At 43.7% G+C, this 24874-nt stretch overlaps 1 long non-coding RNA gene across 1 annotated transcript in view; it reads left to right on the top strand.

The window, feature by feature from the left end:
* The window catches only part of LOC149971558 (uncharacterized), a 74442-nt gene extending 61695 nt beyond the window's left edge, over positions 1-12747 (top strand). The window contains exons 2-3 of the long non-coding RNA XR_016492103.1: positions 11971-12096; positions 12566-12747. This is a non-coding gene — a long non-coding RNA (uncharacterized LOC149971558). The remainder of the gene's footprint in view (positions 1-11970; positions 12097-12565) is intronic.
* The last annotated feature ends 12127 nt before the right edge of the window (positions 12748-24874 follow it).

Genomic DNA, 24874 nt, shown 5'->3' with positions numbered 1-24874 from the left:
ACGGAGCACCATTAAATCCATTCTTAAAAAACTGAAAGAATATGGCACCACAACAAACCTGCCAAGAGAGGGCCGCCCACCAAAACTCACAGTCCCGGCAAGGAGAGCATTAATCAGAGAGACAACAAAGAGACCAAAGATAATCCTGAAGGAGCTGCAAAGCTCCACAACGGAGATTGGAGTATCTGTCCATAGGACCACTTTAAGCCATACACTCCAAACCCAAACCCAAACCTCTCATCACCCTGAGAACACCATCCTCACAGTGAGGCATGGTGATGGCAGCATCATGCTGTGGGGATGTTTTTCATCGGCAGGGACTGGGTAACTGGTCCGAATCGAAGGAATGATGGATGGCGCTAAATACAGGGAAATTCTTAAAGGAAACCTGTTTCAGTCTTTCAGAGATTTGAGACTGGGACAGAGGTTCACCTTCCAGCAAGACAATGACCCTAAGCATGCTGCTAAAGCAACACTTGGGTGGTTTAAGGGGAAACATTTAAATGTCTTGGAATGGCCTAATCAAAGCCCAGACCTCAATCTAATTGAGAATCTGTGGTATGATTTAAAGATAGCTGTACACCAGCGGAACCCATCCATCTTGAGAGAATAGAGCAGTATTGCCTTGAAGAATGGGCAAACACCTCAGTGGCAAGATGTGCCAAGCTTAAAGAGACATACCCCAAGAGGCTTGCAGCTATAATTGCTGCAAAAGGTGGCTCTACAAAGTATTGACTTTGGGGGGTGAATACTTATGTACTCTCAAGTTCTGTTTTTTTGTCTTATTTCTTGTTTGTTTCACAATAAAAAATATTTTCCATCTTCGAAGTGGTAGGCATGTTGTGTACATCAAATGATACAAACCACCCCTAAGGCAACATAATAGGAAAAATGCCAAGCGGGGTGAATACTTTCGCAAGCCACTCTATATACAGTATTTACAGTCTACAACATAAAAGTGTCTAAGTTATTGACAGGACCCTTGTTCCCCCTATGATGGAGTCTTCCTGGATTGTTGGTCTTAACCACATCCACTCCCTACAGGTACTGAAGAGGAATGAGTTCTCTGCTCCAGAACCCAGTCCACCTGAGACAGATATCCCCAGCCATCTCAGACGACATCCAATGAATACAGAACTCAGTGACTCAGTTACTTAACTTAAGCAAGTGTGCATTTCATGGGTGGCACTATCAAATCAAACTATCACATGCTTCATAAACAACAGGTGTAGACTAACAGTGAAATGCTTACTTACGGTCATTCCCAACAACGCAGAGAAAAAAAATAGAAATAATAGAAAAATAATAACACAAGGAATAAATGCAGAATGAGTAACGATTGGATATATACATGGGTTGCCATTACTAGTGGATGTGCAGGAATAAAAGGTAGCTGAGGTAGCTATGAACATATACAGTAGGTAGGGGGATAAAGTAACTGGGCAACAGGATATATAATAAACTGTAGCAGCAGTGTGAGTGATGAGTCAAAACAGTCAAGGGTCAATGCAGATGTTCCAGGTAGCTATATGGTTAACTGTTGAGCAGTCTTAAGGCTTGGGGGTAGAATCAAATCAAATGTATTTATAAAGTCCTTCTTACACCAGCTGATATCTCAAAGTACCGTACAGAAACCCAGCCAAAAACCCCAAACAGCAAGCAATGCAGGTATAGAAGCACGGTGGCTAGGAAAAACTCAGGGTCCTCTTGGTTCCGGGTAGCTATATAGTTAACTGTTGAGCAGTCTTAAGGTTTGGTGGTAGATGCTGTTCAGGGTCCTGTTGGTTCCAGACTTGGTTTATCGGTATCGCTTGCTGTGCCATAGCAGAAAGAACAGTCTATGACTTAGGATGCAATTTTGGCAATTTTTAGGGCCTTCCTCTGACACTATATGTTTCTTAGTTTGGGGTAGACTGGATCGGACAGAGTAACCTCTTAGCCTACATAGCAGTAGAAACATGTCTCTGTGTTGTGGGTCCATATTAAATAAGAATGAATGTTGCAATAGAGGCACAAGACTACAAATGCCAGCCCTGGTCATATCATTAGTCATCCACCAGCATGATTCAATCAGAAGCTGATACCTCTTACCCTTGGTAGTCCTGTAGAGAGCACACTTGTTTTAGTGCAATCCTTCATTTTGTGTCAGTGAAATGTGCTAGAATGAATGAGGTGAGTTTCAGGACTGGGTTTCATGGTAAATTAGTCTCCTGTGAGATAGCTTTGTTTGTTTTTTAGGAGCCTGGCTGCTAGTCAGCATGATAAACGGATTTCCGGGCTGGCAATGCACCTGAGAGGAACACACTACTCCCTGACTACCTAATGTGCCATGTGCTTATCACCAACATGTATGTATGAGCAATTAAAGCCAAGGTGTACTTCACTCTTTCCTATGTCAGTTTGTTCTTCATATACCGAGCAGGTGTCGTGTTCCAACTCATTGTGTGGTTAAGAAGAGCTAAACTCATTGTGTTGCCATTAGAAAAGGTCACTTAGTCAGTGACAGTCGAGACATTTAAATTCTGGCTTCCATACAGACGTTCAGTCCAAAAGGAGGGCTGGGGAGGGAGGGGAGTGGGACACACTTTAGTATTCCATAACAGCCTAGGACATTGGGGCCCTTGAAACGGAACAGAATATACGTTTTTTTTCTTTCCCTGCTTGGCAGAAAAAGGGCCAAGTGAACTGGTTTCATTAGTGTTTCTTTTTCTTTTAACTCAGCCAAAAGAGCAAAGATCAAAGCCTCAGAGGTAAGGGTTCTGCAGACAGATCAAGAGCTTAGCCGTCTGAGATGGGAAATTGTAACTTGGCTATTCCATTGCTCTTCTTCACAGAGAAGCGCACAAGGATTGTCACGAGTGTCCTGAGCCTTATAGAATTCAGCAACCAAGGAGATAAATTGGACAAAATCTTAGCCCTTCAATCCCAAAGTGTCTCCAATGATCTCTCTGTCACACTCTCTGTCACGATTTTTTTATTTGTAATATCAAGTTATGCTCAATTTAACATTGATAAGGATGCCTAATACCACTGGTCTGTCTGATGCAGCAGGTGTACTATTCACCTAACCCTATGGACTGAGCCTAATAGCATAGCATCCACATGCCTGGCTCTAGTGAGTTCAAGTCTCCCAGCCAAGACCAGTCACTCAAATGGCACTCAGCTTTCATTGAGTGCTGTGAGTAATTCATTCAAACACCGGCTTGTTTGTGCCCAGATTATCCACTGCATTCAGAAGCCAGAGAGACCCATTTCTTTCCACATGCCCACACAGAATAGAGGGGAGCTTTTTACACTAACGCACAATGCTGTAATCAAATATAATAACACACAGCAATCTTGTGCGATTTCCTCAGGGAAGCTTATTAAGATTAATGTTTTTATTTCACAGGCTCAAACTTCAACCAGGCTCTCTTTTTTCACTGTAATTTGATTTACCCCAATTCCTCTGGGGAGACTGTGTCATTTGGAATACGCACACACACGTACACAAGCACATGCCATGTACTGTGAGAAAGCATTCAAGGCTTCCCTGCTCTTTCAGTGAAACAGTACAATGCATCCAAATTCCTTGACTTCATAGCCTATATTTGTAGCTAAATGACTTAATTTGTGTAAAGAATCCCTTTAAAGTACAATTTTCATTAAAAAGGAAGAAACTCGATCTTCAGGCTACAAACATAGTACGTGGTTTAAGTAGAGGCATTACTTATTTTTCACCTTTATTTAACCAGGTAGGCTAGTTGAGAACAAGTTCTCATTTACAACTGCGACCTGGCCAAGATAAAGCAAAGCAGTGCCACACAAACAACAACACAGAGTTACACATGGAATAAACAAACATACAGTCAATAACACAATAGAAAAAAAAGTCTATATACAGTGTGTGCAAATGAGGTAAGATAAGGGAGGTAAGACAATAAAGAGGTGAAATAATTACAATTTAGCAATTAAACACTGGAGTGATAAATGTGCAGAAGATGAATGTGCAAGTAGAGATACTGGGGTCTAAAGAGCAACAACAACAAAAATAACAGTATGGGGATGAGGTAGTTGTATGGGCTATTTACAAGATGGGCTATGTACAGGTACAGTGATCTGTGAGCTAACAGCTGGTGCTTAAATTTAGTGAGAGAGATATGAGTATCAGTGATTTTCAGCTTCAGTGATTTTTGCAATTCGTTCCAGTCATTGGCAGCAGAGAACTGGAAGGAAAGGTGGCCAAATTAGGAATTGGCTTTGGGGGTGACCAGTGAAATATACCTGCTGGAGTTCGTGCTATGGGTGGGTGCTGCTATGGTGACCAATGAGCTGAGATAAGGCGGGGCTTTACCTAGCAAAGACTTATCCTTACCTGGAGCCAGTGGGTTTGGCGACGAATATGAAGCGAGGGCCAGCCAACGAGAGCATACAGGTCGCAGTGGTGGGTAGTATATGGGGCTTTGGTGACAAAACAGAAGGCACTGTGATATACTGCATCCAATTTGCAGAGTAGAGTGTTGGAGGCTATTTTGTAAATGACATTGCCGAAGTCAAGGATCAGTAGGATAGGATAGGATAGTCAGTTTTACTAGGGTATGTTTGGCAGCATGAGTGAAGGATGCTTTGTTGCGATATAGGAAGTAGATTCTAGATTTAAATTTGGGTTGGAGATGCTTAATATGAGTCTGGAAGGAGAGTTTACAGTCTAACCAGACACCTAGGTATTTGAGGATGTCCACATCTAAGTCAGAACCGTCCAGAGTAGTGATGCTGGACGGGCGGGCAGGTGTTGGTAGCGATCGGATGAAGAGTATGCATTTAGTTTTACTTGCATTTAAGAGCAGTTGGAGGCCATGTAACGAGAGTTGTATGGCATTGAAGCTCTTCTGGAAGTTAGTTAACACAGTGTCCAAAGAAGGGCCAGAAGTATACCAAATGGTATCGTCTGCGTAGAGGTGGATCAGAGAATCACCAGCAGAAAGAGCGACGTCATTGATGTATACAGAGAAGTGAGTCGGCCCCCCTATAGAGACTACCAGAGGTCCGGACAACAGGCCCTCCGTTTTGAAACACTGAACTCTGTCTGAGAAGTAGTTGGTGAACCAGGCGAGGCAGTCATTTGAGAAACCAAGACTGTTGAGTCTGCCGATAAGAATGTGGTGATTGACAGAGTCGAAAGCCTTGGCCAGGTCTATGAATATAGCTGCACAGTATTGTCTCTTATCGGTGGAGGTCATGACATCGTTTAGGACCTTGAGCGTGGCTGAGGTGCACCCATGACCAGCTCGGAAAGCAGATTGCATAGCAGAGAAGGTAAGGCAACAAGTATGGCTTGTTTGATTATTTTGAAAAGTATCTAAGTTACTCTACAAAAGGCTATGAAACTCATCACGTTTGAGCCAATCAGTTGTGTTGTGACAAGTTAGGGGTCGTATACAGAAGATAGCCCTATTTGGTAAAATATCAAGTCCATATTATGGCAAGAACAGCTCAAATAAGCAAAGAGAAATGACAGTCCATCATTACTTTAAGACATGAAGGTCAGTCAATCTGAAAAAATGTCAAGAACTTTGAAAGTTACTTCAAGTGCAGTTGTAAAAACCCATCAAGTGCTATGATGAAACTGACTCTCATGAGGACCGCCACAGGAAAGGAAGAGGAAGGAAGACCCAGATTTATTTCTGCTGCAGAGGATAAGTTCATTAGAGTTTCCAACTTCAGAAATTGCAGCCCAAATAAATGCTTCACAGAGTTCAAGTAACAGACACATCTCAACATCAACTGTTCAGAGGAGACTGCATGAATCAGGCCTTCATGGTCAAATTGTTGCAAAAAAGCCACTACTAAAGGACACCAATAAGAAGAAGAAACTTGCTTGGGCCAAGAAACACGAGCAATGGACATTAGACGAGTGGAAATCTGTCCTTGGGTCTGATGAGTCCAAATTTGAGATTTTTGGGTTCCATTTTGGGTTCCAACCGCCGTGTCTTTCTGAGGCAGAGTAGGTGAACGGATAATGTTTGCATGTGTGGTTCCCGCTGTGAAGCATGGAGGAGGAGGTGTGATGTTGTGCGGGTGCTTTGCTGGTGACACTGTTTGTGATTTATTTAGAAATCAAGGCACAATTAACCAGCACTGCTACCACAGCATTCTGCAGCAATACGCCATCCCATCTGGTTTGCGCTTAGTGGGGCTATCATTTGTTTTTCAATGAGACAATGACCCAACATAGCTCCTGGCTGTGTGAGGGCTATTTGATCAAGAAGGAGACCAATGGAGTGCTGCATCAGATGATCTGGCCTCCACAATCACCAGACCTCAACCCAATTGAGATGCTTTGGGATGAGTTGGACTACAGAGTGAAGGAAAAGCAGCCAACAAGTGTTCAGCGTATGTGGGAACTCCTTTAAGACTGTTGAAAAAGAATCCCAGGTGAAGTTGGCAGAGACAATTACAAGAGTGTGCAAAGCTGTCATCAAGGCAAAGTGTGGCTACATTGAAGAATCTAAAATCTAAAATATATAGATATATAGATTTCTAGATTTTGTTTTATTTAACACTTTTTTGGTTACTATATAATTCCATATGTGTTATTTCATAGTTTTGATGTCTCACTATTATTCTACAATTTAGAAAATAGTACAAAAAAAGAAAAACCCTTGAATGGGTAGGTGTGTCCAAACTTTTGACTGGTACTGTATATTTGAGCTAAAATGTCTCCCTCTATACCTCCGTCTCTCTATACAGTATATCCCTTCTCCCCCTTCCTCTCTCATTTTACCTCCATCTCTCTGCTCCCCCTCCTTCTATGTGAGTCATGTTGGGAGGAGCAGAACAGCATCCTCAGACAAGGGACTATGTCATTATGCCATCTCCCCAGAGGAGGTCTGTGTCAGTAGGATGTATTTTTCCCATGCAGGGAGCAGGGATCTGGGCCATCATCTGCCACTCCATCAGAACTGGGGGGGGCACTATCAGGTCACGAGGGGGGGGGGGGGGGGGGGGGTCATGACAGAGTCTTGTCCTTGCGTCATAGGGGGGAGATAATAGAACAGCTGCACTGTGAGAGTCACCCCCCCCCCCCCCCAACTCCTGGGGTGCCATGCCTGTGCCCTCTCCCTACCCCCTGTAGTGATGGCAGACAACAGCAGATGCCAGCTCTCTCAGATGACCAATGCCCTTATTGTGTTAGGTTAGTGAAGAGGAGAGGAGAGCCCCTTACTGTGTTAGGTTACTAAGGAGGGGACATTACTTATTATCAAAGTCTACAGAGGAGAGACCGGAGCACCAGACCACTGCTCTTAATCGTAAAGGACACCAGGTCCTTACTGGGTTGGTTTCCAATAAGGCAACAAGACCAGCGAGGGTGATAGACGCATCAAAAAAGAGAAGTAGGAACTGCAAGAGGAACTGCAGCGCCCAAAAATACTTGATGTATCAATGCCATGGCACAAGTATAAGCAATTAACGCTCAGTGTTCAAGAACAGAACATGTCACTGTAGTTGTGCATACTAATCAGTTGTGAGTAACTTGAATGAGGAATGAATTCACTGACAGACAGAGAGTGGTGGAGGTCAGCTGTTTTCCAAAGAGGCGTTTCCAGTGGTGATTTACAGCCTCAACAGGGAAAAGAAAGGCAGCTTTCCATCTGCACAGAGCATCCCCCAAATCTCTTAAATCATGCATAACCAATCCATTGTGCAGCCTGGGAAGTGTGTCTTCCACCCAGAGGCACAGGCAAGTCTCCAGTATGCATCAGCACAGTACATGGCAGCAGCCCCATAAACACAAAGCGCATTAGTGGCCCGCTCAACCTCCCCGCACCGCATTCAGCTCAACAAACCCCACTGATTTCTGGGGGATCAAAGCCACCCAGGCATCCCAGTTAAAAGGTATGACACACGCCCACTCTGCAAATACAGGAGATGTATCTTTGTTGTTGGGCGTATTCTCATTACGAGGGTTCTGTTTGGAGCGATGACACCGGGAGGTTAGGATCACAGTAAATGTCCCCTAACTGGGAAAGCAACCCTGTATCATGACAAGCCATATCATAGGCTTGCTCCCTGATGGGCATTTACAGGTGTGATATAACTACAAAATGGCCTGTCTTTTAACTTAAATAAGAGCATTAATTGACTCATGATGTGACTACATACAGTGACTAAACACATTCTGTCTATGGCTCTCAGAAAGTTCACCTCCCATGTGATGTTAGAGACAGTGGTGGATGTGTTTATAGAAGAGCATACGTTAGCAAAAGTATTCTCATAAACCAGAGAGGAGAGGGTTTCTATCAACCAACTACCCCATAATCTGTTGTGAATAACTTTTAATCTCTTTCTCATAAGGGCCCTGATGAATCTTCATGCAATGGAAGACATCAGTAGACTGTGTTGGAACACTGAATATAATGGTTACTGGCACAAATAGGAAATGTTCAATGAATGCTATTTAATATAGAGTTCATTCTGCGGTCCAATGAACCAAATCATAAAAAGCCAAGATAATAATCGCCTCTGATTTAATAGAACTGCCAGAGCGAGTTCATTAAAACGGACAAACTTGTATGCCAATATGCCAGAAGATGAACATTGATCACTGGTTTATTTCAAGGCCCTACGCTGCTGAACAAAGAGAAAAGACGCAATGGGGCTAGCAGTAGTGGGACAAACATAATTTCATGGACTTTCACTGCACGTTGGCCAGTGAATCTACATCTGCATGGGGCTGTGAGTCAGTCAGTTTGAGGCAGCCCCATTCCCGTTCCTCTCTCTAGTGTGCCTGAGTCATGGTTCCTAATCCCAGTGTGGAACTGCGCTCCCGTTTGTTACCTCATTCAGACTGGAGCCGGAGCATTATCGATGGCGTTCCTTCACTCCCAGCAGGAGGGCAATATCAGGCTCAACCACGTCTCCTCAACAGGAATAAACCATTGATTACAATGTGTAAATTCCATCTGGCGATGCAGCAGTTTGTGTTGCATTGGAATGTGCGGTGAATAGCAAGCAGAAAAGCTGAAGCCTTCGCCATCTTATTAAATCAGGTTTTGTTACTGTAATCTAAAATATGTCCTTGTTGGGATGAAATGTCATGTATCTCCGCAAACAGAAGATGTTGAGATATAGCGTGGTCACAAATATTCTTTAACACAAATAAACTTTCACAACATGAATCATTCAATGATTCAAGGGAAAGGGGATCTTCAAGCTGAATGCATATTTCTGAATGACAGTATAGAATATGGCCTCTTTCATTCCCCACATAGTCATCAAGCAATGTACCTTTAATAAACTAGCATGCAGCACATCTAGCATCCCTGAACTGGAGGATAGAGGGAGCACTTAAGTTACTCATACAGGACACATTCATAGGCAGGGTGCTAAAAGCATCAAGCACTATGCTGGTGATATTCCCATGTACTCACAGCAGGTCAAATCAATATCACCTGGAGAGAAGCGGTTGTATTTGTCTCTGGCTGTGTGTGTCTTTTATACACACATCTTAGTTGGCTACATTGTTTAGTGTTTCAACATATTTATTCAAAAGAGGTTCCCTGCGCAGAGGCTGCCTGAGGGGCAATTAGCGATGCTGTTACAGTGCCCCGATACCCTGGGGTAAAGCCTCTCTCCACCAGGCTCATCTTGTTGCTGGTTTGATGTCCATTGCTAGTCATCTGAGGCCATTAGTTAAACTTGCTTAGTGCTGCTACAAGGTAAAAAAAAACAATGCAAGCTTAAATACGGCCTTAAATGTCTCTATGAGGAGACATTTCATAATGCACTGCAAATTGGTGCCGGTTTTCTAGAATTCAAGATCCTCCTCTTCCAATGGCTGATATTTGTGTGTGTGCATGTGTGTGTGTGGGGGGAGGGGGGGGGATCTACAGATCTACAAGTCTGATTCTCCGATTGAATTCATTTGAAATGTATTGCCTGCTCAGAATTACAAATTGTATCAAATTAATAATATATGGAGGAAGAAATTGATCCAACACGAAACAGAAAGAAAAAACAAGAATTCGTAAAGCGCCGGGTTTGGATTGGTTGTCAGAAGCATGTCTCTCCAGGTGTGACGAATGGCATGCATCGCTACAGTACCTAGATGTCACACACACTCGCCATTTGAATGTCTTCACATGATGTTGTCTCCAAGGTTGATGGATTTACACTCAGCGGTACGGCAGAACACCACCACCTCCTGCTACCAGCCCACTCATTACCCAGACCCCTACGGAGGAGAACTATGTTTGTTGATGGCTGTGCTTTTTTCTCTCTTTTCTTCTCATCCTCCTGTTCTGTTTCTTTTCATCATAAGGACTACGACGTCATTATACGTCCTCTCTCTCTCTCTCTGTAGCATGCCAGTGGCAGAGGCTCACATGTAAATAGAAACTCAGATCCTGAGGTTGTGACAGAGCTGATGTTCTCCAGGTTGGTAGGAGAGAGACAGTGGCCCGCCTATCCATGAGCTCTCCCCATGCCAAGCCTGTGTGATGGATTGTTGTGGATGTGGGGGCTGAGCATGAGATAGACAACAGGCTGCAGCGACAGGGGGTTGTGGAGGGGAAGGGGGAGGAGAGGGGGGCGGAGGGCATCAAGACTCACTGACTGCTGTGTAATTAAGGCTGTGCTAATGGCCACGGCTGTTGCTGTAGTGACAGAAGACAGGATCAGTGGTCTGGGCAGCTCCCCTGGGGTCCATATGGAGCTCTCAGGTGCCTCATATTGGAGCAGCATGAACATGGTGGACGTGACCTGTCATTAGTGACCAATACAAAAACGAAAGAGCTCACACTCATTATTATAACAACACAACATCCAGGTATTCTAGATAAAGAAGGAATTACAGCATATTATTTTCTAAACAGTACATTGCTTGTTCTCCAACAGTATAGGATATACATTCTGGTAATGATGGACAAAACAAATGAATCAGCACCAATTAGTTTCTGCTGACAAAAGGGGTATTAGCCCTAATGCTGACACACCTTAGTGAATGGCAGTCAGTACCAGCCAACCGGTGCTAGCCTAAAAATGATATCTGTTGATGAAGTGTGGCAGCCCATATGGATGGGAATAGTGGAAGTAAAAAGGGCATCAGGGAACATTTCTAAGCCCAACACAGCCAGTGCAGCACTGGGCCTGGCGGCCTAGGTCTGCTACCTGCAGACCTACGCACCTAGCACTGGGCCTGCCTCATGCCCATGGCTGGTCCCCCATCCCTGTCCTGGGAACTAAACACACAGAGGGACCGGGCTCTGCCAGAGGACGCGGCTCATTTGTCAGCCATTCATTTTCCCCGGTGCAGAGCTAGAAGAGACAAAGCTCTATTAGCCAAGCGACAGACAGGCCAACACATTACTCATCAGTGAGGGGATTCATTACAGGGCCCAGGGCGGGGAGGGGCCTAATTGTGTGGGTCCTTATTTAACTGGCACAGCCATGGCAGAGCACAATCAGACTGCAGTGTTTCCACCAAGATTTTTTCCGCAGTGGTGGCAAGGGTGGGGGAGGGAGGGGGGGGGTTGCATTGCTACCAGCATTAGCGCAATGACATGCTAGCTGTTCCCGTAGACGTCCGGTCATTGAGCCAACTACTATCCATTTAAAAGCGTGTCTCTGCAAAAATATAAACGGAACAACTGAAATAAAAGATCCAATAATTTTTCCATATGCACAAAAATATTATTTTGCTCAAATTTGGTGCACAAATTTGTTTACATCCCTGTTAGTGAACATTTCTCCTTTGCCAAGATAATCCATCCACCTGACAGGTGTGACATATCATGAAACTGATTAAACAGCATGATCATTACACCTTGTGCTGGGGACAATAAAATTAATGACACAGATGTCTCAAGTTTTGAGGGAGCGTGCAATTGGCATGCTGACTGCAGGAATGTCCACCAGAGCTGTTTCCAGAGAATTGAATGTTAATTTCTCTACCATAAGCATCTTCCAATATTTTTTTTTTTAATTTGGCAGTATGTCCAACCAGCCTCACAACTGCAAACCACATGTAACCATGCCAGTCCAGGACCTACACATCCAGCTTCTTTACCTGCGGGATCATCTGAGACCAGCTACCCGGACAGCTGATGAAACTGAGAAGTATTTCTGTCCCATTATTAGCAACCGTCACTCATGTGTTCCAATGGCACGTTGTGTTAGCTAATCCAAGTTTATCATTTTAAAAGGCTAACTGATCATTAGAAAACCATTTTGCAATAATGCTTGCACAGCTGAACACGTGTTCTGATTAAAGAAGCAATACAACTGGCCTTCTTTATGTAATGTCTGCTTCCAACTCACACTCTCAAACACGTAGATCCCCCGGACGCAGCTCACTCTCCAGATCCCAATCACCTGAATTCTGATCACCTGTTCACACACCTGTATGTCATTATCACAGACTATTTAGTTCAGTTCTTTGCACCCAATCATTGTGAGGTATTGTTTGTTTTGTGACACGCTTCTATTCAGAGCGCTGGTTTGCCCAATAATTGACTCCTCCCGTGTATGATAATTGTTGCCTGCCTCACTAACGATGCCTTTTGCCTCTTCCCTGCCTGTACTTTAGCCTATCGGTTTTCCTGTTCTCAACCTATTGCCTGATCTCCCGGACGACATTTCCCTGCCTGTACTGTTGCCTTTTTGGACCCCCTGTGTATGACCTTCTGGCTGTCCCTGGACCCAGCTACCTGCCTCCTACTGTGGTCCTTTACAAATAAAAACTTGCTGCACCCTGCACTTGAAACCAGCTCTCTGTCTCCCATCGTGTTCATTACACTTTAGACTAGTTGACTATCTGGAGCATCAGTATTTCTGGGTTCGATTACAGGCTCAAAATGGCCAGAAACAAATAACTTTCCTCTGAAACTTGTCAGTCTATTCTTGTTATGAGAAATGAAGGCTATTCCATGCAAAAAATTGACAAGAAACTAAAGATCTCGTACAACACTGTGTACTACTCCCTTCACAGAACAGTGCAAACTGGCGCTAACCAGAATAGAAAGAGGAGTGGGAGGCCCCGGTGCACAACTGAGCAAGAGGACAAGTACATTAGTGTCTAGTTTGAGAAACAGATGCCTCACAAGTCCTCAACTGGTAGCTTCATTAAACAGTACCCGCAAAACACCAGTCTCAACGTCAACAGTGAAGACGCGACTCCGGGATGCTGGCCCTCTAGGCAGAGTTGCAAAGAAAAAGCCATATTTCAGACTGGCCAATAAAAATAAAAGGTTAATATGGGCGAAAGAACACAGACACCTGGACAAAGGAAGATTGGAAAAGAGTGTTATGGACAGACAAATCTAAGTTTGAGGTGTTCGGATCACAAAGAAGAACATTCGTGAGACAAAAAAAATGAAAAGATGCTGGAGGAGTGCTTGACGTCATCTGTCAATCATGGTGGAGGCAATGTGATGTTTGGGGGTGGTAAAGTGGGAGATTTGTAGAGGATAAAAGGGATCTTGAAGAAGGAAGGATATGACTCCATTTTGCAACGCCATGCCATACCCTGTTGACTGCGCTTAATTGGAGCCAATTTCCTCCTACAACAGGACAATGACCCAAAGCACAGCTCCAAACTATGCAATAACTATTTAGGGAAGAAGCAGTCAGCTGGTATTCTGTCTACAATGGAGTGGCCAGCACAATCACCGGATCTCAAACCTATTGAGCTGTTGTGGGAGCAGCTTGACCGCATGGTACGTAAGAAGTGCCCATCAAGCCAATCCAACTTGTCGGAGGTGCTTCAGGAAGCATGGGGTCAAATCTCTTCAGATTACCTCAACAAATTGACAACTAGAATGCCAAAGGTCTGCAAGGCTGTAATTGCTGCAAATGGAGGATTATTTGATGAAAGCAAAGTTTGAAGGACACAATTATTATTTAAATTAAAAATAATTATTTATAACATTGTCAATGTCTTGACTATTTCCTATTCATTTTCCAACTCATTTCATGTATGTTTTCCCGGAAAACAAGGACATTTCTAAGTGACCCCAAACCTTTGAACGGTAGTGTACCAGTACCAGACAAAATGTTGGACACACTCATTCAAGGGTTTTTCTTTATATTTACTGTTTTCTACATTGTAAAATAATAGTGAAGACATCAAAACTATGAAATAACGCATATGGAATTATGTAGCAACCAAAAAGTGTTAAACAAATCAAAATATATTTTATATTTGAGATTCTTCAAAGTAACCACTACTAAAGGACATCAATAATAAGAAGAGACTTGCTTGGGCCAAGAAACACGAGCAATGGACATTAGACCGGTAGAAATCTGTCTTTTGTTCTGATGAGTCCAAAGTTTAGATTTTTGTTCCAACTGCTGTGTCTTTGTGAGACGCAGAGTAGGTGAACGGATGGTCTCTGCATGTGTGGTTCCCACCGTGAAGCATGGAGGAGTTGTGATGGTGTGGGGGTGCTTTGCTGGTGACACTGTTTGTGATTTATTTAGAATTCAATGCAAACTTAACCAGCATGGCTACCACAGCATTCTGCAGCAATACGCCATCACATCTGGTTTGCGCTTAGTGGGAATATAATTTGTTTTTCAATAGGACAATGACCCAACACACCTGCAGGCTGTGTAAGGGCTATTTGACCAATAAGGAGAGTGATGGAGTGCTGCATCAGATGACCTGGCCTCCACAATAACCTGACCCAATTGAGATGGTTTGGGATGAGTTGGACCGCAGAATTAAGGAAAATCTGTCAACAAGTGCTTGAGTAGGTGTTCCATAACTTTTGACCGGTGGTGTGTGTGTATATATTTTTATATCTAATATTTATTTTTCAGAGGTGGCAAGAATTTAGCATGAAAATAGAGGGAAACACTGAGACTGCATTACATCCCTCATCCTTGGTAAGAGGACAAAACAGTGGGAGAGAAGAGCTGACTGCTGCAATGGTCGAACAAACAACCAATGCAACAAACCAACAACAGTACAAAGGTGGTTTGACTGTAGAGTGTGAATGTATGCACGGTTATGTGTGAGAAATGAGCGAATTAGAGCTTGTGCTTTGTTGGCAAACGCATCAGGTATTCCTCAGCACAGTGTGAAACCTCCTGGGATTTATTTCGGCCTAAAAAGTTTTGTGGAAAAGGCAGTAATTTACAGAAACCCTCAGTCAGATTTGGAAGGGCTATGCTGAAATCTCCTTCTCAAAAGATTGACTTTGTAAATACTGTGTGTGTGTGTGTGTGTGTGTGTGTGTGTGTGTGTGTGTGTGTGTGTGTGTGTGTGTGTGTGTGTGTGTGTGTGTGTACCGGTGTGTGTGTGTGTGTACCGGTGTGTGTGTGTGTATACCGGTGTGTGTGTGTGTACTGGTGTGTGTATACCGGTGTGTGTGTGTGTACCGGTGTGTGTGTGTGTACCGGCATGTGTGTGTGTGTGTGTGTACCGGTGTGTGTGTGTACCGGTGTGTGTCTGTGTAACCAGTATACTAAGCCCTCAGGTACAATAGGGAAACGCTGCAATAGTTCCAGGGTGTTGAGGAGACAGCCTGCTGCCTTAGCGCTCCAGGGAGGGGGCGGGCATCCCATGTGGGCATGGGCACAACACCACAGCCTGTTTCCAATGGATACCTATCCAATTACTTCCAACCTCTCACCTCTGGGCATGAAGGAGACAATAGGAGAGGGCCTTGTGTGTGTGTGTGTGTGGGAGAGGGGGAAGAAGAGTAGGAGGGAGGTAGAGGAGAAGGAAGTGGAAGAGTGGGGGAGCTGCTGTTTCTGTTTACACAGGACAATTACCGTGATGCAAGGAGGACCGCTGTTTAGGAGCCCAGCCGAGTGCCCAGTCGGAGTAGGGACAGGAGATCCATGCAACTCCAACAGCAGGCCTTATTATGATATGAGGCAGTAGCTCAGCCTTGTCCTGCTGGCCTGTCATTAGCCCGTCACCCTGCCAGACGTGCACTGCCTGGGAGGCTCTCTGGGAAACCCTCCGAACCCTCGCCCTCTGCCTGGGAGGCTCTCTGCACTCTGGGCAGCCCTCCGATCCCTCGCCCTCTGCTTGGGAGGCTCTCTGGGCAGCCCTCCGATCCCCCCTCTCCCCGGTCCAGTGGATTTTCCTTTATCCCCCTCCCCTGGGTGAATGAGAGTCTGTATCCCAAATTGCACCATACTGGACTACTATTCAATGTATAGTGCACTACTTTTGTAGCTCCAACAGATAGATTACTGTCCCCTCGACCGACCGACAGACAGACAGACAGGGCCTCTCTCTCTATGTGTGAATCTCAATTGGCACCCTTTTCCCTATCCAGGCAGGCAGGCAGGCAGGCAGGGCAGGCAGGGCGGGCGGGCGGGCGGGCGGGCGGGCGGGCGGGCGGGCGGGCGGGCGGGCAGGCAGGCAGGCAGGCAGGCAGGCAGGCAGGCAGTCTGTCTGTCTGTCTGTAGGCAGTGTCAAGATGATAATGTGTGTATCCCAGTGACATATTATTTAAGTTAAAACAACACATTTTCACTGCACCTTTCACCTAAAATTTCCTGCATTTTGCCCTTGACTTCTGCAACACAAAGAATTTTAAATGTATATGACTCTTGTTTTGAAATTCTAAACACCCAAAACATTTTATGCCTTTATGCGTTGAAAGTCAATATATATAAAAAATATTTAAAAAAAATAAAAATAGTTCTTAACAGGGCGTTTTTATTTTTTACCCTCGCAGGTGTCAGTCAGTCCGTCCGTCCGTCCGCCCGCCCGCCCGCCCGCCCGCCCGCCTGCCTGTCGAGGGGACAGTAATCTATCTGTTGGAGCTGACTGGGTGGCTGGATGGCATGAAACAAGACTGAGATACAGCTATTAAAGGAGAATGGAAACACTTTAAGAAGTAAATCTAAGGAAAGAGATGTACTCAATCCACTAATACTTCACGTTCTAAATCTTAGTGTTTCCATTACCCTTTAATGAGCAATGCTGCTTCTACCTGACTACCATGGAGCTACAGCTAAAAAATACTCTAAAAACCTGCCCAGAGAGAGAGAGACTCAAAGGGCCTGGAAGCACTGTGTGACGTATATGGGAGAAGAGTGACTTCACTGCAAGTCTCTCTTTCAAAGACTGGAAGAAATTGTGCGGTACTGTAGGTTTCCTATCCTCGTAGTCATGTTAATGACACGGAAGATTTTTGGGGAAAGCGATGCTTTCCTTGCGGTGCTATCGCCCTCGTACATGTCTGAGTGCCTCAATTGAAACTTCAAACGATTCCCCAGCCACATTGTTAGTGGACAAGTCCACTTTTTAGGATTAGCAAATACAATGAGAGAATGAAACCACTCTGAAATGCAGGGAGTGGTAGTGTCTTTGATGTCCCCTCCTGTATAATAGGAATAACCTTTTATCTTTATCTCTCTCTCTCCCAGTAGTCATCAAGAACCACACCACCGTCTGCTCCCAGAGGGAGATGGAGGAGAGAGTTAATGAGCATGGGAGAAGGAGCACTCAGCAACACACACACACACACACACATTAATTGCACACTCACACACTGACACACTCACACAAGCCCACACACAAACTCAGGTCACAGAGGCCCAGACAGTAAAAGTGCATTTCATTTTTTAAATCTCCTACGCATCACATTTAGCCCAAAGGAAATCAGAGCGGTCAGTTCCTTGTTTGACCTCCCACTGTGTAAATCCTTGATGGTGAGTTTGGTGCTTCCCTGACAACAGGAAGAGCAGAGAGTGTTCCCTGATAACAGGAAGAACAGAGTGTTCCCTGATAACAGGAAGAACAGAGTGTTCTCTGATAACAGGAAGAACAGAGAGTGTTCCCTGATAACAAGAATGACCGGGGGGGTTCACTGATATCAGGAAGAACGGTGTCAAATCAAATCAAATTGTATTGGTCGCATACACATGGTTAGCAGATTTTATTGTGAATGTAGCGAAATGTTTATGCTTCTAGATCCGACAGTGCAGCAGTATCTAACAGGTAATATCTAACAATTCCACAACAAAACCTAATATCTAACAAATTCCACAACAAAACCTAACACACACAATCTAGTAAAGGAATAAGATGAGAATATATAAGTATAAAATATATGGTTGGGCAGTGACATAGCAGCTAGGATGCAATAGATAGTAAAGAATAGATAGTGAAAGAGACAGTATAAAGTATATACAGTTGAAGTCGGAAGTTTACATACACCTTAGCAAAATACATTTAAACTCAGTTTTTCACAATTCCTGACATTTAATCCTAGTAAAAATTACCTGTCTTAGGTCAGTTAGGATCACCACTTTATTTTAAGAATGTGAAATGTCAGAATAAGAGTAGAGAGAATGATTTATTTCAGCTTTTATTTCTTTCATCACATTCCAAGTGGGTCAGAAGTTTACAAACACTCAATTACTGGGGCGGCAGGGTAGCCTAGTGGTAAGAGTGTTGGACTAGTAACTGGAAGGTTGCAAGTTCAAATCCCCGAGCTGACAAGGTACAAATCTGTCGTTCTGCCTCTGAACAGGCAGTTAACCCACTGTTCATAGTCATTGTAAATAAGAATTTGTTTTTAACTGACTTGCCTAGTTTAAAAAATTTTTAAAAATAGTATTTGGTAGCATTACCTTTAAATTGTTTAACTTGGGTCAAACATTTCAGGTAGCCTTCTACAAGCTTCCCAAAATACGTTGTGTGGATTTTGGCCCATTCCTTCTGACAGAGCTGGTGAAAATGAATCAGGTTTGTAGGCCTCCTTGCTCTCACATACTTTTTCAGATCTGCCCACAAATTTTCTATAGGATTGAGGTCAGGGCTTTGTAATGGCCACTAAAATACCATGACTTTGTTGTTGTTGCCATTTTGCCACAACTTTGGGAGTTGTCCACCTGGAAGACCCATTTGCTACCAAGTTTTAACTTCCTGACTGATGTCTTGTTGTTGCTTCAATATATCCACATACTTTTCCTCCCTCATGAAGCCATCTATTTTGTGAAGTTCACCAGTCCCTCCTGCAGCAAAGCACCCCCACAACATGATGCTGCCACCCCTGTTCTTCACAGTTGGGATGGTGTTCTTTGGCTTGCAAGCCTCCCCCGTTTGGCCATAATAACAATGGTCATTATGACCAAACAGTTCTATTTTTGTTTCATCAGACGAAAGGACATTTCTCTAAAAAGTACAATCTTTGTCCCCATGTGCAGTGGCAAACCGTAGTCTGGCTTTTTTTATGGCGGTTTTGGAGCAGTGGCTTCTTCCTTGCTGAGCGGCCTTTCAGGTTATGTCAATAGAGGACTTGTTTTTACTGTGGATATATATATACTTTGTACCTGTTTCCTCCAGCATCTGTTCTGGGATTGATTTGCACTTTTTGCACCAAAGTACGTTAATCGCTAGGAGACAGAACACGTCTCCTTCCTGAGCGGTATGACAGCTGTGTGGTCCCATGGTGTTTGTACTATTGTTTGTACAGATGAATGTGGTACCTTCAGGTGTTTGCAAATTGCTCCCAAGGATGAACCAGACTTGTGGACGTCTACACTTTTTTTCTGAGGTCTTGGCTGATTTCTTTTGATTTTCCCATGATGTCAAGCAAAGAGCACTGAGTTTGAAGGTAGGCCTTGAAATACATCCACAGGTACACATCCAATTGACTCAAATTACATCAATTAGTCTATCAGAAGCTTCTAAAGTCTCATTTTCTGGAATTGTGTGATACAGTGAATTATAAATGAAATAATCTGTCTGTAAACTATTTTTGGAAGAATTACTTGTGTTATGCACAAAGTAGATGTCCTAACCGACTTTCCAAAACTATAGTTTGTTAAAACTTGTTACAGCTAGACATTCCGCTAGCGGAACCCCTCGACAACATCCGCTGAAATGGCAGAGCGCCAAATTCAAATTAAATTACTATAAATAATAAACTTTCATGAAATCCCACATACAATACACCAAATTAAAGCTACACTTGTTGTTAATCCAGCCAACGTGTCAGATTTCAAAAAGGATTTACGGCGAAAGCAAACCGTGCGATTATCTGAGGATAGCACACCACCAAACAAACACATGACATTCCTATTTCAACCTGCCAGGCGCGACACAAAACGCAGAAATAACTATATAATTCATGCCTTACCTTTGAAGATATTATTTTGTTAGCACTCCAATATGTCCCATAAACATCAAAAATGGTCCTTTTGTTTGATTAATTTGGTCGTTATATCTCCAAAATGTCCATTTATTTGGTGTGTTTGATCCAGAAAAACACCGGTTCCAACTCACGCTACATGACTACAAAATATCTAATAAGTTACCTGTAAACTTGTTCCAAACATTTCAAACAACTTTCCTAATACAACTTTAGGTATTTTTTTACGTAAATAATCGATCAAATTTAAGACGGGATAAACTGCGTTAATAGCGGATAAAAACAAAGTGGAGCGTGCTTTCAGGTCATGCGCCTCTAACAAACAGTACACTACACTCGATCCTCGTTCTGAACAGCCCTACTTCTTCATTTCTCAAAGGAGAAACATCAACCAATTTCTAAAGACTGTTGACATCCAGTGGAAGCAATATAAACTGCAAGCAAGTGCCACAGAAATCTAGGTCCCCATAGAAACCTCATTGAAAAGAGAGTAACCTAAATCCTGAATGGATTTTTCTCAGGTTTTCACCTGCCATATCAGTTCTGTTATACTCACAGACATTATTCAAACAATTTTAGAAACTTTAGTGTGTGTTCTATCTAACTATACCAATTATATGCATGTCCTAGCTTCTGTTAACTTTGGGCACGCTTTTCATCCGGACGTGAAAATACTGCACCCTAGCCCGAAAAGGTGTGGATTGGTTGAAAAACGAGTTTTAATGACTCCAACTTAAGTGTATGTAAACTTCTGACTTCAACTGTACATGTGAGATGAGTAATGCGAGATATGTAAACACTATTAAAGTGACTAGTGTTCCATTTATTAAAGTGACCAAGTCTGTAGGTAGGCAGCCACCTCTCTGTGCTAGTGGTGGATGTTTAACTATCTGATGGCCCTGAGATAGAAGCTGTTTTTCAATCTCTCTGTCCAATCTTTGATGCACCTATACTGACCTCACCTTCTGGATGGAAGCAGGGTGAACAGGTAGTGGCTCGGGTGGTTGTTGTCCTTGATTATCTTTTTGCCCTACTGTGACATCGGGTGTAGTAGGTGTCCTGGAGGGCAGCTGGTTTGCCCCCGGTGATGCGTTGTGCAGATCGCACCACCTTCTGGAGAGCCCTGCGTTTGTGGCCGGTGCAATTGCCATACCAGGCGGTGATACAGCCCATCAGGATGCTCTCAATTGTGCACCTGAAAAGTTAGTGAGGGTTTTCAGGGGACACCCTTGTGGGGCCTCATTGTTGAGGATCAGCGGAGTGGAGATGTTTTTTTCCTACCTTCGCCACCTAGGGGCGGCCCGTCAGGAAGTCCAGGAACCAGTTGCACAGGGCGGGGTCGAGACCCAAGGTCTCAAGCTTAATGATGAGTTTGGAGGGTACTATGGTGTTGAATGCTGAGCTGTAGTCAATGAATAGCATTCTTAAATAGGTATTCCTCTTGTCCAGATGGGATAGGGCAGTGTGTAGTTGCATCGTCTGTGGACCTATTGGGGCGGTAAGCAAATTGGAGTGAGTCCAGGGTAACAGGTAGGGTGGAGGTGATATGATCCTTGACTAGTCTCTCAAAGCACTTCATGATTACAGAAGTGAGTCATTTAGTTCAGTTACATTAGCTTTCTTGGGAACAGGAACAATGGTGGCCATCTTGAAGGATGTGGGGACAACAGACTGGGATAGCGATTGAATGAATATGTCCGTAAACACACCAGCCAGCTCGTCTGCGTATGCTCTGTGGATCGGGCTGGGGATGCTGTCTGGGCCGGCAACCTTGCGAGGGTTAACACGTTTAAATATTTTACTCACGTTGGCCACAGAGATGGAGAGCCCACAGTCTTTGGTAGCAGGCCGTGTCAGTGGTACTGTATTTTCCTCAAAGCGCGCAAAGAAGTTGTTTAATTTGTCTGGGAGCAAGACGTTGATGTGATTGTCCATGATTGTCTGTAGACCCTGCCAGATATGTCTCGTGTTTGAGCCGTTGAATTGCGACTCTACTTTGTCTCTATACTGACGCTTTGCTTGTTTGATTGCCTTATGGAGGGAATAACTATAGTGTTTGTATTTGGTCATGTTTCCAGTCGCCTTGCCATGGTGGTACCTGCTTTCAGTTTTGCGCAAATGCTGTGTTCAATCCACAGTTTCTGGTTATGGAAGGTTTTAATAGTCACAGTGGGTACAATATATCCTATACACTTCCTTATAAAACTCGCTCACCAAGTCAGCGTATACGTCAATGTTATTGTCTGAGGCTACCCGGAACATATCCCAGTCCACATGTTCGAAGCAATCTTGAAGCGTGGAATCCGATTGGTCAGACCAGCGTTTGATAGACCTAAGCACGGACGCTTCCTGTTTTAGTTTCTGCCTATAGGAGGGGAGCAACTAGATGGAGTCATGGTCAGATTTGCCAAAAGGAGGGTGGGGGAGGGCCTTGTAAGTTAGAGTAGCAGTGGTCGGGTGTGTTATTCGCTCGTGTACTGCAATCGATATGCTGATAGAATTTAGGTAGACTTGTTCTCATATTAGCTTTGTTTTAATCCCCAGCTACAATAAATGCAGCCTCATGATATATGGTTTCCAGTTTGCATAAAGTCCAGTGAAGTTCCTTGATGGCCGTCTTGTTCCTGTCGGCGCGATGCACTGAAAATCCCATTGGTTGTACGGACCCCGGCAGCATGTCCACAACTAGCAATGTCTCCGTGAAACAGAGTACAGTGCCTTGCGAAAGTATTCGGCCCCCTTGAACTTTGCGACCTTTTGCCACATTTCAGACTTCAAACATAAAGATATAAAACTGTATTTTTTTGTGAAGAATCAACAACAAGTGGGACACAATCATGAAGTGGAACGACATTTATTGGATATTTCAAACTTTTTTAACAAATCAAAAACTGAAAAATTGGGCGTGCAAAATTATTCAGCCCCTTTACTTTCAGTGCAGCAAACTCTCTCCAGAAGTTCAGTGAGGATCTCTGAATGATACAATGTTGACCTAAATGACTAATGATGATAAATACAATCCACCTGTGTGTAATCAAGTCTCCGTATAAATGCACCTGCACTGTGATAGTCTCAGAGGTCCGTTAAAAGCGCAGAGAGCATCATGAAGAACAAGGAACACACCAGGCAGGTCCGAGATACTGTTGTGAAGAAGTTTAAAGCTGGATTTGGATACAAAAATATTTCCCAAGCTTTAAACATCCCAAGGAGCACTGTGCAAGCGATAATATTGAAATGGAAGGAGTATCAGACCACTGCAAATCTACCAAGACCTGGCCGTCCCTCTAAACTTTCAGCTCATACAAGGAGAAGACTGATCAGAGATGCAGCCAAGAGGCCCATGATCACTCTGGATGAATTGCAGAGATCTACAGCTGAGGTGGGAGACTCTGTCCATTGGACAACAATCAGTCGTATATTGCACAAATCTGGCCTTTATGGAAGAGTGGCAAGAAGAAAGCCATTTCTTAAAGATATCCATAAAAAGTGTCGTTTAAAGTTTGCCACAAGCCACCTGGGAGACACACCAAACATGTGGAAGAAGGTGCTCTGGTCAGATGAAACCAAAATTGAACTTTTTGGCAACAATGCAAAACGTCATGTTTGCCGTAAAAGCAACACAGCTGAACACACCATCCCCACTGTCAAACATGGTGGTGGCAGCATCATGGTTTGGGCCTGCTTTTCTTCAGCAGGGACAGGGAATATGGTTAAAATTGATGGGAAGATGGATGGAGCCAAATACATGACCATTCTGGAAGAAAACCTGATGGAGTCTGCAAAAGACCTGAGACTGGGACGGAGATTTGTCTTCCAACAAGACAATGATCCAAAACATAAAGCAAAATCTACAATGGAATGGTTCAAAAATAAACATATCCAGGTGTTAGAATGGCCAAGTCAAAGTCCAGACCTGAATCCAATCGAGAATCTGTGGAAAGAACTGAAAACTGCTGTTCACTAATGCTCTCCATCCAACCTCACTGAGCTCGAGCTGTTTTGCAAGGAGGAATGGGAAAAAATGTCAGTCTCTCGATGTGCAAAACTGATAGAGACATACCCCAAGCGACTTACAGCTGTAATCGCAGCAAAAGGTGGCGCTACAAAGTATTAACTTAAGGGGGCTGAATAATTTTGCACGCCCAATTTTTCAGTTTTTGATTTGTTAAAAAAGTTTGAAATATCCAATAAATGTCGTTCCACTTCATGATTGTGTCCCACTTGTTGTTGATTCTTCACAAAAAAATACAGTTTTATATCTTTATGTTTGAAGCCTGAAATGTGGCAAATGATCGCAAAGTTCAAGGGGGCCGAATACTTTCGCAAGGCACTGTATATCGCAATCCAGGATATATCTTTGGAAAGCAACTCTTGCCCTAATTTCGTCAACTTTGTTAACTAGGGACTGAACATTAGTGAGTAATATTCTCGGAAGTGGTGCGTGGTGTGTGCGCATCAGAACTCTTACTAGAAGACAGCTCCGGCACCCTCTCCTCCGACGGCGTTGTTTTGGGGGGCCTCTGGAATCAGCTTAAATGCCCTGGGAGGTGCAGACAAAGGATCTGCTTTGGGAAAGTCGTATTCCTGGTCGTAGTGCTGGTTGTGCTGGTAAGTTGACGTCTCTCTGATATCAAATAGTTTTTCCCGGCTGTATGTAATAACACTTAAGGTTTTATAGGCTAACAATGTAATAAATAATACATACAAAAACACAATACTGCACAGTTCCTAAGGACTTGAAGCGAAGCAGATGATTACATTTCTTGGTTTGT

The sequence above is a fragment of the Oncorhynchus mykiss genome, chromosome 25 (genome assembly GCF_057628025.1).
Source record: "Oncorhynchus mykiss isolate SJ-2025 chromosome 25, ASM5762802v1, whole genome shotgun sequence".
Classification (NCBI taxonomy): domain Eukaryota; kingdom Metazoa; phylum Chordata; class Actinopteri; order Salmoniformes; family Salmonidae; genus Oncorhynchus; species Oncorhynchus mykiss.
The sequence above is the reverse complement of the archived record's forward strand: the minus strand, read 5'-3'. Positions and strand labels throughout refer to the sequence as shown.